This window comes from Eucalyptus grandis, chromosome 7 (genome assembly GCF_016545825.1).
Source record: "Eucalyptus grandis isolate ANBG69807.140 chromosome 7, ASM1654582v1, whole genome shotgun sequence".
Taxonomy (NCBI): domain Eukaryota; kingdom Viridiplantae; phylum Streptophyta; class Magnoliopsida; order Myrtales; family Myrtaceae; genus Eucalyptus; species Eucalyptus grandis.
The window spans coordinates 43798636-43813895 of record NC_052618.1 but is presented as its reverse complement, the minus strand read 5'-3'; the positions used below and the strand labels follow the sequence as shown (position 1 = coordinate 43813895).

Below are 15260 nucleotides of genomic sequence, written 5' to 3'. Positions count from 1 at the left end.
GTGCAAGTGCAAGTGAGCCATTGTTAAATCACGGCCTTGCCCCTCATCGCTTGCTGGTTGAGACTAGGTTGACGAGGGCTGCGACTATAGTGCTAGCTCAAGTTTGTAGCCTTTGCTGCCATGGCCTTCCGTTTGTGAGGACGCGTGAGCCATTCTGTTTTCCCATCAAGCAAAAAAAAATAAAAAGAAAACAATTCTTTCCCAGAAAAAAAAAAAAAAAAAAAAAAAGAGGAAAAAAAATATGGACACCGAAGAGAATTAAGCTTTCTCCGTCTTGTTGATTTACACCCATTTCAGGGCCTAATCGACAGCTTTGTAATCTAGGCTTTCTTACCGGAGTATCGGCAGCTGTAGATAATTAGAATGGCTTGCACGGTTTGCCCGGTGTCCCTAACATCCCCCATTTTGCTTCCACAATGGGAACAACGCCAAGACTGCACTGAATCCTAGCCCCATCAAGATCACAAAGGCAACGCCGAGGTCGACAACATTCACCCAGTTGGCGATTCCGCCCCTCTCCATTGTGGTGGCTGACTTTGCGTCCGTGGACGACACGACCATCGCCGTCATTGGTGGCAGCTCAGTGGCTTTTTTAGCTGCTGTGCTCGCACTGACGGAGCCAGAGAGGAGAGGCAGCTTCAGGCGGAAGAGGTCGGCGGTGGGGACAAGGAGGTGGAAGAAGATGTACCGCGAGACAGATGATGTCAAAGACATCATTCTTCGTGAAAATGTTGTAAAAAACCTCGTAAAAATTAAAAAAAAAAAAATGTTGTTTTGGGTGACTCACCATAAGAAAGGCCTCGTTCTTCGTGATTCTCTTCTTCTTCTCTCTCTTCCTCTCTTCAGAGTCCCGCAATTTGCGTCTTGGCTCCATTTCTCAGGCCTTCATTTTTGCTGTGGCCATTGCCGAGCTCTCTCTTTCTCTGCAGGTGATTATCTTCTTTCGAATTGATGTCTCTTTACTCTTTTTCAAGGCATTTACTGGAGTTTTTGATGCACCCGTGGCCGCTGAGAATTGACTGACCACAAAAGCAACGTCCATGAATCTCATTGGACGTCCAAATTCATCTGTCTTCTTTAAATTCTCAGCAGCATCCAAAAAACCGCATTGAATTCTTCTTTTCCACTGAAGATCGTGTATATATGTACGTGTGCCCACAACTTTGAAGGCACTGTTGAATTCTCTAATCCGGCATTTGGAGCTGGTTCGCCAATTGTGAGTCAGTTTGCTTTTGAAAATACAGATTCACAAGATCGACCAATTTGTAAGGATGCATAAACAAATTGTTAACAGCTCTGATTCGATTGAAGGGAGAGGAATAGACTTCGTGCCACAGGGTATGAAGCAACAATTGAAACAGAACATGGAATACAATCCCCAAAGTGCCACACGAAAAGAAAAGGCAGGAGACGGAAGCGCCTGAAGAACTTGATCTTCCTATGATACAGTAACCTTACCGGCTGTGCAAGTCTGCTTGGGTTATCCTTCATAAACTTGAGAACAAGCGTTTGAACAACAGTCCTTAGGTCTGGCTCATTCAACCTGCATACAGCTCGGATAGGAAAAATTCAATGACACCAACTGCACCAGGAAAATCAACTTGCAATGTGCAAAACAGTGGTCAGTTTTATCAAATGCTAGCAAGGAACAAAGATAAAGTTAGTCTACAAGCAACAGTTTCCAGAATGAAGAAAATTCAAGGAGCATATTCCACAGCCAAAAATCTACCAAAAACCTTCCCTTCTCTCTCTCTCTCTCTCTCTCTCTGTTTTTTTTGTTTCTTTTCTTTTCTTTTCTTTTCTTTATGGGGACAAAAGGGTCAGCAAAGATGTCTCCTTCAAGAAAAATGCTTTCATCATCGTCCTTCAATGCCAGCCTAAATGCACATTTGCATTATTTGCAATGCATGCTTAACTGCAATTGCAGTGGGTGCTGATGGGCTATTAGATGGCCTTTAATTATAAAAATAATATTTTAATCGACTTTAGATGTTAACATATCTAGATTTCTAGTGATTATGGGCATTTATTTGAAAAAAGTCACCAAAATATTAAAAGTAAAAATCAAAAGCATACTGTACAGCAATCCCTTTATACTATAGAGGACACAGTAGAATTTTAAGCTGATCAAGTAAAACAGATATGCCTCCAAGAGGCTTGGTTGCACATCTGTTTTTTCTCTCCTTTAACTTTTAATTTAGTGTACTCACCCATCAGTGCCAAAATTTTCTGTCACATGCGGTGCAAGATGGTTTACGCATTAATAGTGACTCCTAGCACATTACCCAATCCTAAAGTAATAAGCTCGGGTAGGAAATGCGCGAACTCAATTAGGGAGCTGTTTTAGTGTCTAATGTCAGGGAAGAAAAAGAAAAACTCACTGTGGGGAGCTTGAATTTCCAGATACCAGGGAATCGGTAATGTGAGACACAATGTGAATGGTGTCGGCTGAATCCTCATGGGGGAATGTAAAGAGAAGCAAACTACTCCCTGTCAACTTAACTAATGAAATAGCTGGAAATTGATTCGCACGGGCATGTCTTCCTTTGCTTGGGAAGATACATCTTCTGAAAGCTTACCTGCTTTCAGTTGAATAGTAAAGTTGGAGGCAGTTAGACTACCGTTTTGCAGAAATCTAAGTACGTAGCAATCCGGTTTTGAACAGAAGAAGAGTACCATTCTCATTCCAATACTGATTGGTTGAATTCCCACACTCGGCACCATCGGCACTGTCCTGATCTAATTCCTTAGGACATACTTTCCTTCTCTCAGCAGTTTAACCTCGCATCAGCCAGCTCCAAGTTATTACTCTCCCTAGCAGCAAATGTCCCACAAGACTGCAAGAACATCCATGGACGATGACATTTCACTATCCTAAGTAGGAAGACCCATTTCACTGAGCTATTTCAAATTACTTCGACACGAACCACCCTATGATCAGGATGTCACTAACCAAAGCGAGAACACTTACTTAAAGGAGACCCAATTCTTCACTTTCAAGCTCCAAGCATAGATGAACCACACACTTACTCAAAGACATTATGTGGCATCTCATTCAGTAACGCTAAGGTTCAACTTCAGGAAGACAATGGCTTCTTTGGTGGCGCTCTTCTCCCTCTCTGGAGAAAGGAAAAAAGAACAGAACGAAAACCATCAAATTGACAACTAAGAAAGCGAAGGAGGGAAGACGGAGCGTTGGAGTCGAAGCGAGGGATGCTGATGACAGCCGAGTGCTGCTCCCATGGCCCCATCGCCGTCTTCTTCTTCTTCTTCCATTTCTCTTTTCTCTCCGCTCTGCGTCTGTTCCATGGTCCAGTTCAAGCTCTGCCTCCGCCCTTAAAAATGGGGAAACTGACTCCACCCGGTTCGTTTCGAGTAGAAGTTCGACCCGACCACCCGGTTCGTTTTCCAAAAACGACCCGACCGTCAAATCCGAACATTTTTACATGCTTCTTTCTTAAGAAAAGATTGGATTATACGTTTTTTTTCTTTTCAATGAGAGCACCAGATTTCTAATTCAATTATTTTAGTCTTCAGTCAACTCTTTCGCAGAAGATACCAGGAAGGATCTGAAACTTGACCAAAAAGATGACTTTAGCAAGCAATAAACTTTCACTGTATTTCTTAAACTTTCACTGTATTTCTTGATATGTATTGATAATAGCAAGCAACATCCAGCAACTCAACTCTCACGAAAGATATAGATAAGAAAAAGACTTTCATGAAAGATGTCTAAATTTCACGTTTCTTATCTTTCGACATGTAGAGTATGGTTATATTGACACTCCAATTGCGGGGTGTTCAATTAAAGGGAAAAAGACAATAATAATTTTCAAACTTCGGCAAGATGTGTAATGTTAGTCTTAAACTTTTAATTTATTAAATTTGTTTCTTTAAATATTTATAATTATTTAAACTAATCCCTAAACTTTCAATATGTTCAATTTAGTCGATCAACTTTCTGTAACAAAGTTAAATCATTCATTTGATACTATTCATAACTTTTCATTATTATAATATTGCACAGATTTTTGAATGTCTTTTCATTTCAATCCATTTCCAAAGTTTAAAAAAAAAAAAACTCCCTTTTTATCTTTTTGGTCTTTATAAATATTATGATAGTTCCACATTAATTAGAGTAGAAACTTATTTACAATAGTAGCAAGTTGATATTCGGGCTATATTAATTTTCTACTATACAGGTTTAATTAAGAAAATGCAAAAGAAAAAAACAAAGATTCAGATTATTATAAGTACAATTTTCCATAGATAAATAATATCGATTTTAGATATCCCTAAAATATGAAAAATTTCAAACTAGTACTTGCATGACACACTTATCCCAAAATAGTTTTTACCTCATGAAAAATCCTTGACCAGTACTTATGACCCAAATTTATCGTCAATGTCATAGCATAAATATCAACCCAATATAACTCTAAATGAGGTTTTATTTTTACTACTACGGAGACCACAAACCAAAATATGCTCAAATGGAACTATTATAATATTTATAAAAACCAAAAAGGTAAAAAAAAAAAAAAAAAGTAATAAAAGATATCATATTTTTTTATTTAGAAATGAATTAAAATGAAAATATATTTAAAAATTGTGTGATGGCGTAGAATAGTATCGAAGAATCGATTTGACATTTTTATGGGAAGTTGAACAAATTGAAAATTTAGGAATTACATTGAATACTTATGAATAGTTTAAAAACTATATTGAACAAATTAAAAAAGCCCAAAGAATGAGATTGCACATTAGTCAATGTTTAACGATTATTATGTAATTTTCCCTTTTTATTTTATATAGAGTGATCTTCATATGATTAGCTTACTACATCGAGAAGTTGTAGATGAGATAGAGCTACAATTATGCAGACGGTTTTTGACCCCCCCCTCTCCCTTTTTTTCTAATTCTTCCATGTTGCATGTTAGTCATTATAGTAAGTGATTCTGTTGTGTGACTTTGGGGTTTATTTATTTAACTAGGTGCTCTATATTGTGTTGCAATTTAGATGAACGAAATCAAACTCATGATTGAGCATTTTCACAATGCTTGTCTTGTGGGGTGTTCTACTTTCTGCTTTCCATTTAAGCAGATTTAACAGGGGAGAATCCGTAGCAATTGTGGGCATATAATCTCACATTCCTAAGAGCACGCAAGGTTGACCAGCCTTGGAGTCCAGAAGGAAAATTTCTCAAATGATTTGGATACCCGTGAGTCCAACTCATGTGAGCCCTTAATTTTGGTGAGTTCCTTGATTCAAGGACTAAGATGCACTGGGCCCACACGTTTTCGGTGCACCCAAGAATATGTCAAAGGAGAGTGCGAACGGGAGAACAAAGCAAAGCAAATCGACTCAAGCATATGTCATAGTTTCAAGAGATTGATAAGTCAGAAAAATCATTTGTGCAAAAGAATCCCGAAATGTTGATTCACCAAAACAAATTCAATTAGGGCACTAAAAATATCATAATTTTCAGTGCTCACTTTAATATCAAAATTTTTTGACAAATCATTTCATTCCCACTTGGTAAAATAATAATAATAATAATAATAATAATAATAATAATAATAATAAAATAATAATAATAATAATAATAATAATAATAATAAATCACTTAAATACTATAGCCAATTTGAGATGTTTAAAATTTAACGGGACAATATTTTAACATTTTTTTTAGTAATATGACTTATCAGAGATCCAACGCTGTAATATTTCAGCATAAATGCCCTAAACAATGTAACTACACATGTTTGCCCCAAATTATTGAGGACAAATGGAGCCAAATTCCCCCTCTTCTGGCAACCCTAATTCACATCAGGGCATTTTGGGGAAAAAGAGCTGCTGCAATGGAGAGCAAGAAGGGCACAAGTGGCTCAAGTTCGTGTAGATAAAATCAAGATGAAACTGAATATTACTACTACTGTGGGTCAAGACTTTCGATGCAGCTTGAGTCGTAGCCCTGACTTTTGATGCTTGATGTATTGGTGGAAGGGGCCCGGACAGCTTGTTGATTGATTATGTGGCCTTTGGTATTGGTGGGAACGGCAAAAAGAGGCAATTCCTATTTTCACCAGACTTGCCTGAGTAAAGCTATTAATTGGATAATCAACATTCAAAGACTTAGTTTCAAGTTGTATTTCTGTCAGAGGCGCTCTCGAACTAATGGATGTAATGGGGGGTTGTAGTTGATCGACTTGGACGTGATTCTGTAGGCCCCGCATAGGCACAGGCACATGGCCAAACCAATCTTCTGCACGGTTCTTGGCATTTTCTTGGTGAAATTGGATTTTTGGAACTTCTCCTTAAGAGTACGATCACGGGGTAATATCATCAAATTTTGTGGATTTAGTTTCCTGCTCTAGCGGAGTGTGTGAGTCACTGATTCATGTACTGGATTTATGGGTGACTGTAGTCCCTTTGGGGTCGGTTTACTTGCTTTCGGAGACAACGCAAAAGCAAACAAGAGGGAGAATGACAAAGAGTCTAAATTTTAAGTGAGTGGCATCGTTTTGTCACGAAGGGCCACCTCTTTATCTATGTTAATTTTTTTTTTCTTTTTATAAAAAAAGGTCACTTAGAAAATAACATTTTCTTGAAAAAAAGTTATGTAAATTTTTTCTTATAGGAATTTATCGCTGAAAGTACTTATATGATTGTTTATCCTCCAACACAATATAAAGTAACCATTTGAAAATTTTTGATGCTAAAGTGTGTACTTATGACTCTTCAACTGTCTTTGCAAGATTATTGAACTCGAATATATTTTGGGTGAATTGATGTAACACGCATATGACAATTGCCTAAGGGCCAGCGCCTTACGCAATTGATTAAAAGTCCAAATGCAAGACGCTTTGAGGCGTTTAAGTTCTTACGTGGACTGATTATTATAAGTCCAATATAGCTTCTGCGGAACCAACCGACAAACCCGATTTCAAGACTCCGTCTCCATCCTTCCTTCTACGAAAAGATGGGACTGTACTTTTTCTATTAAAGGGCAAGATTTCTAGTTCGACTGTTCATAGTCTTTAGTTAACACTTTCGTAGAAACTTCTAGGAAGGAGCTAACTCTTCAGACGATCAGAAATGACTGATTTGCTAACCTATTATTTATAAACTCCACACCAAATTTCTTGACATGCATTAATAGCAGGCAAAATCCAGCAACTCAACCCCTATGAAAGACGCCTAATTTCCATGTTTCTATTTTCTACATATTGCATACGATTATATCGACATTCCCATCGTAGGAGTGTTAAATTATCATCTTTTTCTTTTTTTAGGAAAAAAGCGTATGATATCTATAGGAGTAAAAGTAGGACCTCATTTACAGTTATATCTTGTAATATTCCAGCTATTTTAATTTTCTAACAACTGCACTGAATTCTTTTTTTCCACCGAAGATTGTGTATGTATATGCATGTGTGTCGTCGACGTGAGGCACATTAACGAAGTTCTTATGCAATTTTATGCTTGTCTCTCTTTAGAGTCCTATAGTTAGTGTTGATTTTATGTTGCCATGCTGGCGAACAAATCAAATTCATTACCAAGCATTATAATAATGCTTGGTTGTTGTATGTGGTGTTCTAGCTCTTTCTACTTACCATTTGGGTAGACTTAAGGGAAAATATGCAACAATTGTGGGTATATCACCTCACAATCCTAGGATGACACAAGGTTGATCAAGCTTTGAGTCCAGTAAGGGAAAAATTCTTCAATGATTCCGATATATGTGAGTCCAATGCGTGTGAACCCATAATTTTCATGAGTCCCATGATTCAAGAATTAAAATGCATTAGATTCACATGACCCTCCTCACCGTATGATTATCTCCTAAGGGTTGTCAACATCCCCTTTTGGACCACCTTGGTCTTGGATTGATGTTGACACACCATTCAGTGGATTGATGTTGACACACCCTTCAATTTGGTCTTGGACATCCAAGACCTTGTCCAAGACCAAGGTGCGAGCTTAGGTGAGAAGTACTATAAAATCACTTGCTTCCTTTCTCAACGATTACTCTGCTATTATACCTCATTTTCTTCCTCTTTCTCAACATTTGCTGTGCTGCCACTACTCCTCGTCATCTTCCTATTTTTCTACATATATACAAATCCAAAAATGCCTATTGTTGATTATGATCAATGGGGAAGCATGCATCTGATACTTACCTTGATCATTCCAGCTCTGCTCAACCTCATTACAATAAAGTATCAAGGGAGTTCCAATTCTCCATTTGAAACCCACCCAATTACCATATTCTTCTCCGTATTTTCTCTCATTTTCTATTGCTTCTTGTCCCTTCCACATGTCGCTCATTTACTAGACTTTAACACTGTTTGTGGTGCCCGCATATTTCGCTTCCTCAAGATCCTTTCCTTCTCCCTCTCTGTTGTTTTGCCTACATCACTGTTGTTCCAAGGCCTCTCCTTCTTCCTCCTCTATTTGCCATTGCTAATACTGCTCTCTACAACTTACTTGTGCAGTCTCATTCAGAAACTCGTACATTTGGTAAGGCAAAAGATTCTAGTATTCATCATTTTGTTTACTCATCGACTACGCGGAGGAAAAGCGCCACTGCTTCTGCCATGTAGGGTTGCCAATGCGCACTTCGTGTTATAATTGGAGTACCTGCCACAGTTCAACAAGTCATCCTTAGAAGCACAAGAAGATATGAAGGAAATAATTTTGTGACAATCATTGTCAAGTAGACCACTTAACAAGTGCTTTGTGTTTTAACCAAAAAAACAAAAAAAGTACTTTGTGGATTGAAACCCAAATTGATGTCTATTATGTCCAACGGGCCTAGGACTGCTACAGGACCACATTTTTTTTCTATGTGTGAAAGGTTATACTTGCTTTTAGGGTAAGTGTATGGCTGATTTAGCTTAGAAAAACCTTGAAAAAAAAATGTTGTTTTGGGTATTTGCAATGTCATGTAAATGACGATATGCGCTGGCCTTGGGCACCATGTTTGGTGACAAGTAAGCCATGTAAATGGTACTAGTTAATGAGAAACCTAAGAAATACCAATTTTGTTTCAAGGTCATGAGTCAAATATTGTGTCTTTTCTATGACAATCGCCAAGGGAGGCCACAAATTTTCCCATAGCTTAAAAGGTTCAACTTTAAGAAGGCAATCAAACCCCTTCAAGGAGGCACACGGCTTCTTTGGTGGCGCTCTTCTATGCGACCGTCTCGTCCGAACGTATGATCCAATCTTTTCTTCTAAAAGAAGGATGGAAAAATGATTTTTTTTTAATAATAAAAGAACAAAATTTCTAATTCAATTATTTAGCCTCCCGACCAAAAAGACAATTATTTAGTCTTCAGTCAACTTTCGCAGAAGATACCAGGAAGGAGCTGAAACTTGACCGGAAAGATGACTATAGCAAGCAATAAACTTTTCACTGAGTTTGTTGATATGTATCAATAGCAAGAAATATCCGGCGACTCCATTCTCGCGAAAGACAGAAAAAAAAATGACAATAACAGTTTTTCAATTATTAACATTCCTATTGCAGGGGTATTCAATTTTTTCTTTTCTTATTATTAAGGGAAAATGATGGTAACAGTTTTTAAACTTTAGCTCAGTACTGTCCTCCTTAAACTTTTAATTTGTTAAATGTTGTCCTTAAACTATTCCTAAATATTCAATCTAATCCCTAAAATTTCAATTTGTTCAATTTAGTCCATCAACTTTCTATATAAAAGTCGAATCATTCATACAATACTATTCATATTTTTCCACTATTATACCATAGTCTAAATTTCCGAATATCTTTTCATATCAATCAATTCGCAAAATCAACAAAATATAAGCCATTTTATACTACATCTTTATCTTTTTGGTCTTTATAAATATTATGATAGTTCCACATTATTTTTTTTAACTTATGATCTCTATAATAATAAAATTAGAACATTATCTGCAGTAGTACTAGGTTGACATTCTGGCTATATTAATTTTCTGTTTTACATATTAATTAAGAAAATGTGAAAAGCAAAAACTTATTATCTATCTAAAAATTAGAAATGAGATTTGGATTAATATAAGTACATTTATCCATAGATAAATTGATATCGATTTTAGATATGCTCATGAAGACATTTATTCTTATAAGAGATAATAATATTAAAAATTTCAAAATTGTACTTGCATAACACATTTACACCAAACTAATTTTTATCATATGAAAAATCCCAAACTGGTTTTTGTGACCCAAATCTACCTTCAAGATCATAGTAGAAATATCAACTCGATATAACTCTATATGAGGTTAGACCATAAACTAGGATATGCTCAAATGGAACTATTATAATATTTATAAAAAAAAAACAAAAAGTAAAAAAAAAAATGATAAAAATATTGCATCAATTTTATTGATCTAGAAAATGGCTTAAAATGAAAATATATTTAAAAAAAAACTTGTGTAATGGTGCATAGTAGTATCGAAGAACTAGTTTGACAATTTTTTGAAAATTAAGAGATTACATTGAATAAATTGGAAGTTTAGAAACTAGATTGAATATATACAAAAAAAGTTTGAAGACACATTAAACAAATTCAAAATTTAAAAAATGAGATTGAATATTGGGTCAATGTTTAACAACTATTATGTCATTTTCCATTCTTCTTATTTCTATACGAGTGATCTTCATATGGTTTGGTCACTGTGTAGTGAAGTTGTGGATGAGGTAAGAGCTACAATTATGCATACGATCTATTCTCCCCCTCCATTTCTTCCATGTTGCACGTTTGTCATTGCAATAGGAGATTATGTTGTGTGAATTTGGGGTTTGCTTGCTTAATTTGTTGCTCTATTTTATGTTGTCATGCAGATGAACGAAATTAAACAAATCATCGAGCATTTTCACAATGTTTACTTGTCTTATGAGTGTTCTACTTCTTTCTACTTTCACTTTAAGCTGATTTAACAAGGGAGAATCTGTGGCAATTGTGGGCGTATCATCTCACATACCTAAGAGTGCACAAGGTTGACCAGCCGCGGAGTCTAGAGGGGAAATTTCTGAAATGATTTGCGTACACGGAAGTCCAACTCATGTGAGCCCTTAATTTTGGTGGGTTTCTCGATCAGCACTGGGTCCACACTTTCAGGGCATCCAAGAATATATCCAAGTAGAGTGTGAACGAGAGAACAGAGTAAAGCAAATTGACTAAAGCAAATGTCATTTTCACAAAAAATTCATAAGTCAGAAAAGTCATTTGTGCAAAAGAATCATGAAATGTTGGTTCATTGAAACAAATTCAATTAGGGGTTAAGAGCATTGGAAATGCCATAACCTTTGGCGCTCACTTTAGTACCAACTTTTTGATGAATCATTTCATTACAATACTATTATCAATTTGAGAGGCCGAAAATTCAATGAGACAATATTTGAATTTTTTTTCTGACTAACATGGCTGACATGACAATATTTCGGCATAAACACCCTAAGCAACATAACCACACACGTCTGCCCCAAATTATTGGGGACAAATTGAGCCAAATTCCCCCTCTTCTTTAAACCCTAATTCACATCGGGGCATTTTGGGGGCAAAAATTAAGAGCGGCTGCAATGGAGAGCAAGAAGAGGACAAGTGGCTTAAGTTCACGCAGATAAGATCAAAATGAAGTTGAATATTACTACAATTGTGGGCTCAGACTTTCAAATGCAGCTCAAGTCGAAGCCCTAATATTTTATGCTTGATGTATTGATGGAAGGGGGGCGAGTAGCTTGTTGATTTCCTGTGTGGCTTTTGGTGGGAACGGGAACAAGAGCCAATTCCTATTTTCGCCAGACTTGCCTGAGTAAAGCTGTTAATTGGATAATCAACATTCAAAGGCTTAGTTTCAAGTTGTATTTCTGTTAGAGGCACTCTCGAACTAATGGACGTAATGGGGGGTTGTAGTTGAACGACTTGGACGGGATTCTACAGGGCACGCATAGGCACAGGCACATGGTCAAAGCAATCTTCTGCCCGATCCTTAGTATATTATTGGTGATATTGGATTCCTTGAACTTCTCCTTAAGAATACAATCACGGCATAAAATTATCAAATAATGTGGATTTAGTTTCCGGCTCTAGTGGAGCGAGTCACTGATCCATGTACTGGATTTACCGGTGATTATAGTCCCTTTGGGGCTGGTTTCTTTGCTTTTGGAGAACAACGTGAAAGCAAACGATAGAGAAATTAAATTTTGAAGTGAGTGGCATCGTTTTGTCATGAAGAGCCACCTCATTGTTCATGTTGGACTTTCCTTTCTTTTCTTTTTTATAAAAAGTCGCATAGAAATCAGCATTTTATTAAAAAAACTATGTAAAATTTTTTACTACAATTTATCACCGAAAGTACTTATATGATCGTTTTTCCTCCGACACAAAATTAAAGTAACCACTCGAAAAGTTTATACACTAAAGTGAACACTTCTGATACTTCTATTATCCTCACAAGGATTGTTGAATTCAAAATGAATTTTCGGTGTTGATGGAGCACAATTTTCTCAAAGAAAACCAAATTTTGAATTTTTTGCAAGTCCAAAAAGTCAAGCATAAGGTGATTGCCTTAGCCCCAACACCTTGTACATTTGATTAAAAGTCCAAATGCTAGACGCTTTTGGGGTGACTAGGTTCTTACATGGACCGATTATTCAAAGTCCAGAAAAGTTTTGTGGAACCAGCCCATGGGGGCATATCTGCAAAAATTATTATTGTCATGGTGCAGGGCATATCCGCAAAACTTTTTTGGACTTGTGTGCTAATCATGGTGGTTGGTTCCATGATAAACTTTGATAAAACTTTTGTGGGTATGCTCTGCTTCCATGATAAACTTCGATAAACTTTTGGGAAAATGCTCCGCACGATGATTTCCACCATGATTTGTACATAAATCTAAAAAGGTTTTGCGGATATGCCCTGCACCATGACAACTATAACTTTTGCAGATATGCCCCCACGGGCTGGTTCCGCAAAACTTTTCTGGACTTTGACTCAGCTCCTTCCTCAACAATTGCTCTGCTCTGCTATTGCACCTCTTTCTCAACATTCCCTCTACTATTGCTCCTTGTACTCTTCCTTTTTCTCTTAATATTTATGAATCCAAAAATGCCTATTATTGATCATGATCAATGGAGAAACATGCATACCATACTTACCTTCATCATTTCAACTTTGCTTAACTTCATTGCAGTGAAATATCAAGGGAGTTTCAATTCTCCATTAGAAACCCACCCCATTACCATGTTCTTTTCTATCTTTGCTCTCCTTCTCTATTGCTTCTTATCCCTTCCACTTGTCGCTAAGCTACTAACCTTTCATACTGCTTGCGGTGCTCACGTCTTTTGCCTCCTACCGATCCTTTCTTTTCCCTCTCCATTGCATTGCCTACGTTGTTGTTGTTCCGGGGCCTCTCCTTCTTCCTCCTCTATTTACCGTTGCTGATATTGATCTCTACAGCTTACTTGTAGGGTCTCATTCAGAAACTCATACTTTTGGTAAAGCAAAAGATTACAGAATAAAGGAAACAATTGTAGGCAGGGGGAAAGATATGAGTAATGCTACTTGTATGAGTGTTTACTTATGTCTTATATACTGGGCAAGTCACCATGACAATAAACGAGAGATTTTATTTCTGTCAAAGAATTGCACATCAATTTGAATTTAAGGTTTCAAAATCAAATCTCTCCTAAATAGAGAATGCAATTGCTGATGGTGTCGAATGCATTAGAATTTGTGCTTTCGGTGATTAATTCGGGGAAAGGAAGAAGAAAAAAACCATAGGTCAGTTGATTGAAGAAATTCAAAAAAATAAAAACTGATGAATCAAGAAGTATACATTTAATGGACAGAGAATTAATTTATGTTTCTAATCTTTTTGTCTATTTATTTCATTATTGTCCCTTCTGGCAAATGATCGAGGCTCCAATCCTGCATGAATCCTAATCACAGATTACGACGGCCATTTTATTTTTGGAACCCTAATTTAATTTGGCTTAGAAAAGCCTTGAAAGGAAAATGTTGTTTTGGGTATTTGCAACATTGTGTAAAGGATGATATGCATGGGCCTCAAGCCACATAAATGTTGTCTGTTAATGAGAAAGCTAAAAAATGTCAATTTTGTTACGAGGTCACAAGTCAAATATTGTGCTTTTCTTATGTTAGTCGTCAAGTGGGGCCAAAAATTTTCCCACAACAGAAAGTTGAACATTTTTAGATATTCGACCTATGATCAATTTGTGACTAAATTACGTGAATGCAAAGAGTGTGTGAGTGTGAGTGCGAGTGCAAGTGAGCCATTGTGAAATCACAGCCCTTGCCCCTCATTTCTTGCTGGTTGAGACTAGGTTGATGAGGGCTGCCACTATAGCCCTAGCTCAAGTTTTGTAGCCCTTGCTGCCGTGGCCTTATGTTTGCGAGGACGAGTGAGCCATTCTGTTTTCCCGAAAAAAAAAAAAATTCTTTCCCAAAAAAGGGAAAAAAAAGGAGGAAAAAAAATACGGACACCGAAGAGAATTAAGCTTTCTCTGTCTTGTTGATTTACACCCATTTCAGGGCCCAATCGATAGCCTTGCAATCTAGGCTTACTTACTGGAGTATCGGCAGGTGTAGATAATTACAATGGCTTGCTCGGTTTGCTGGGTGTCCTTAACATCCCCCGTTTGCTTCCAAAATGGGAACAACGCCAAGACTGCACTGAAACCTAGCCCCATCAAGATCACAAAGGCAACGCCGAGGTCGACAACATTCACCCAGTTGGCGATTCCGCCCCTCTCCATTGTGGACGGCACGACCATCGCCGTTATTGGTGGCAGCTCAGTGGCTTTTTTGGCTGCTGTGCTCGCACTGACGGAGCCAGAGAGGAGAGGCAGCTTCAGGCGGAAGAGGTCGGCGGTGGGGACAAGGAGGTGATTAGAGAGTACTTCAACAACTCAGGGTTGCAGAGATGGAAGAAGATGTACTGCGAGACAGATGATGTCAAAGACATCATTCTTCGTGAAAATGTTGTAAAAAACTTGTAAAAAAAAAATTGTTGTTTTGGGTGATTCACCATAAGAAAGGCCTCGTTCTTCGTGATTCTCTTCTTCTTCTCTCTCTTTCTCTCTTCAGAGTCCCGCAATTTGCGTTGATTTTTTTTTTTTTTTTTTTGTACGCATCGCATTGCGTCTTGGCTCCATTTCTCAGGCCTTCATTTTTGCTGTCGCCATTGCCGAGCTCTCTCTTTCTCTGCAGGTGATTATCTTCTTTT

At 37.4% G+C, this 15260-nt stretch overlaps 1 long non-coding RNA gene across 1 annotated transcript; it reads right to left on the bottom strand.

Moving 5' to 3' along the window:
• Window positions 1-249: 249 nt before the first annotated feature.
• LOC108954146 lies at window positions 250-3289 on the bottom strand. Its single transcript, XR_005552666.1, has 3 exons — window positions 2972-3289; window positions 2382-2837; window positions 250-1543 (listed from the first exon to the last, which is right to left on the bottom strand). It is a non-coding gene; the product is annotated as an uncharacterized LOC108954146 (long non-coding RNA).
• Window positions 3290-15260: the final 11971 nt, after the last annotated feature.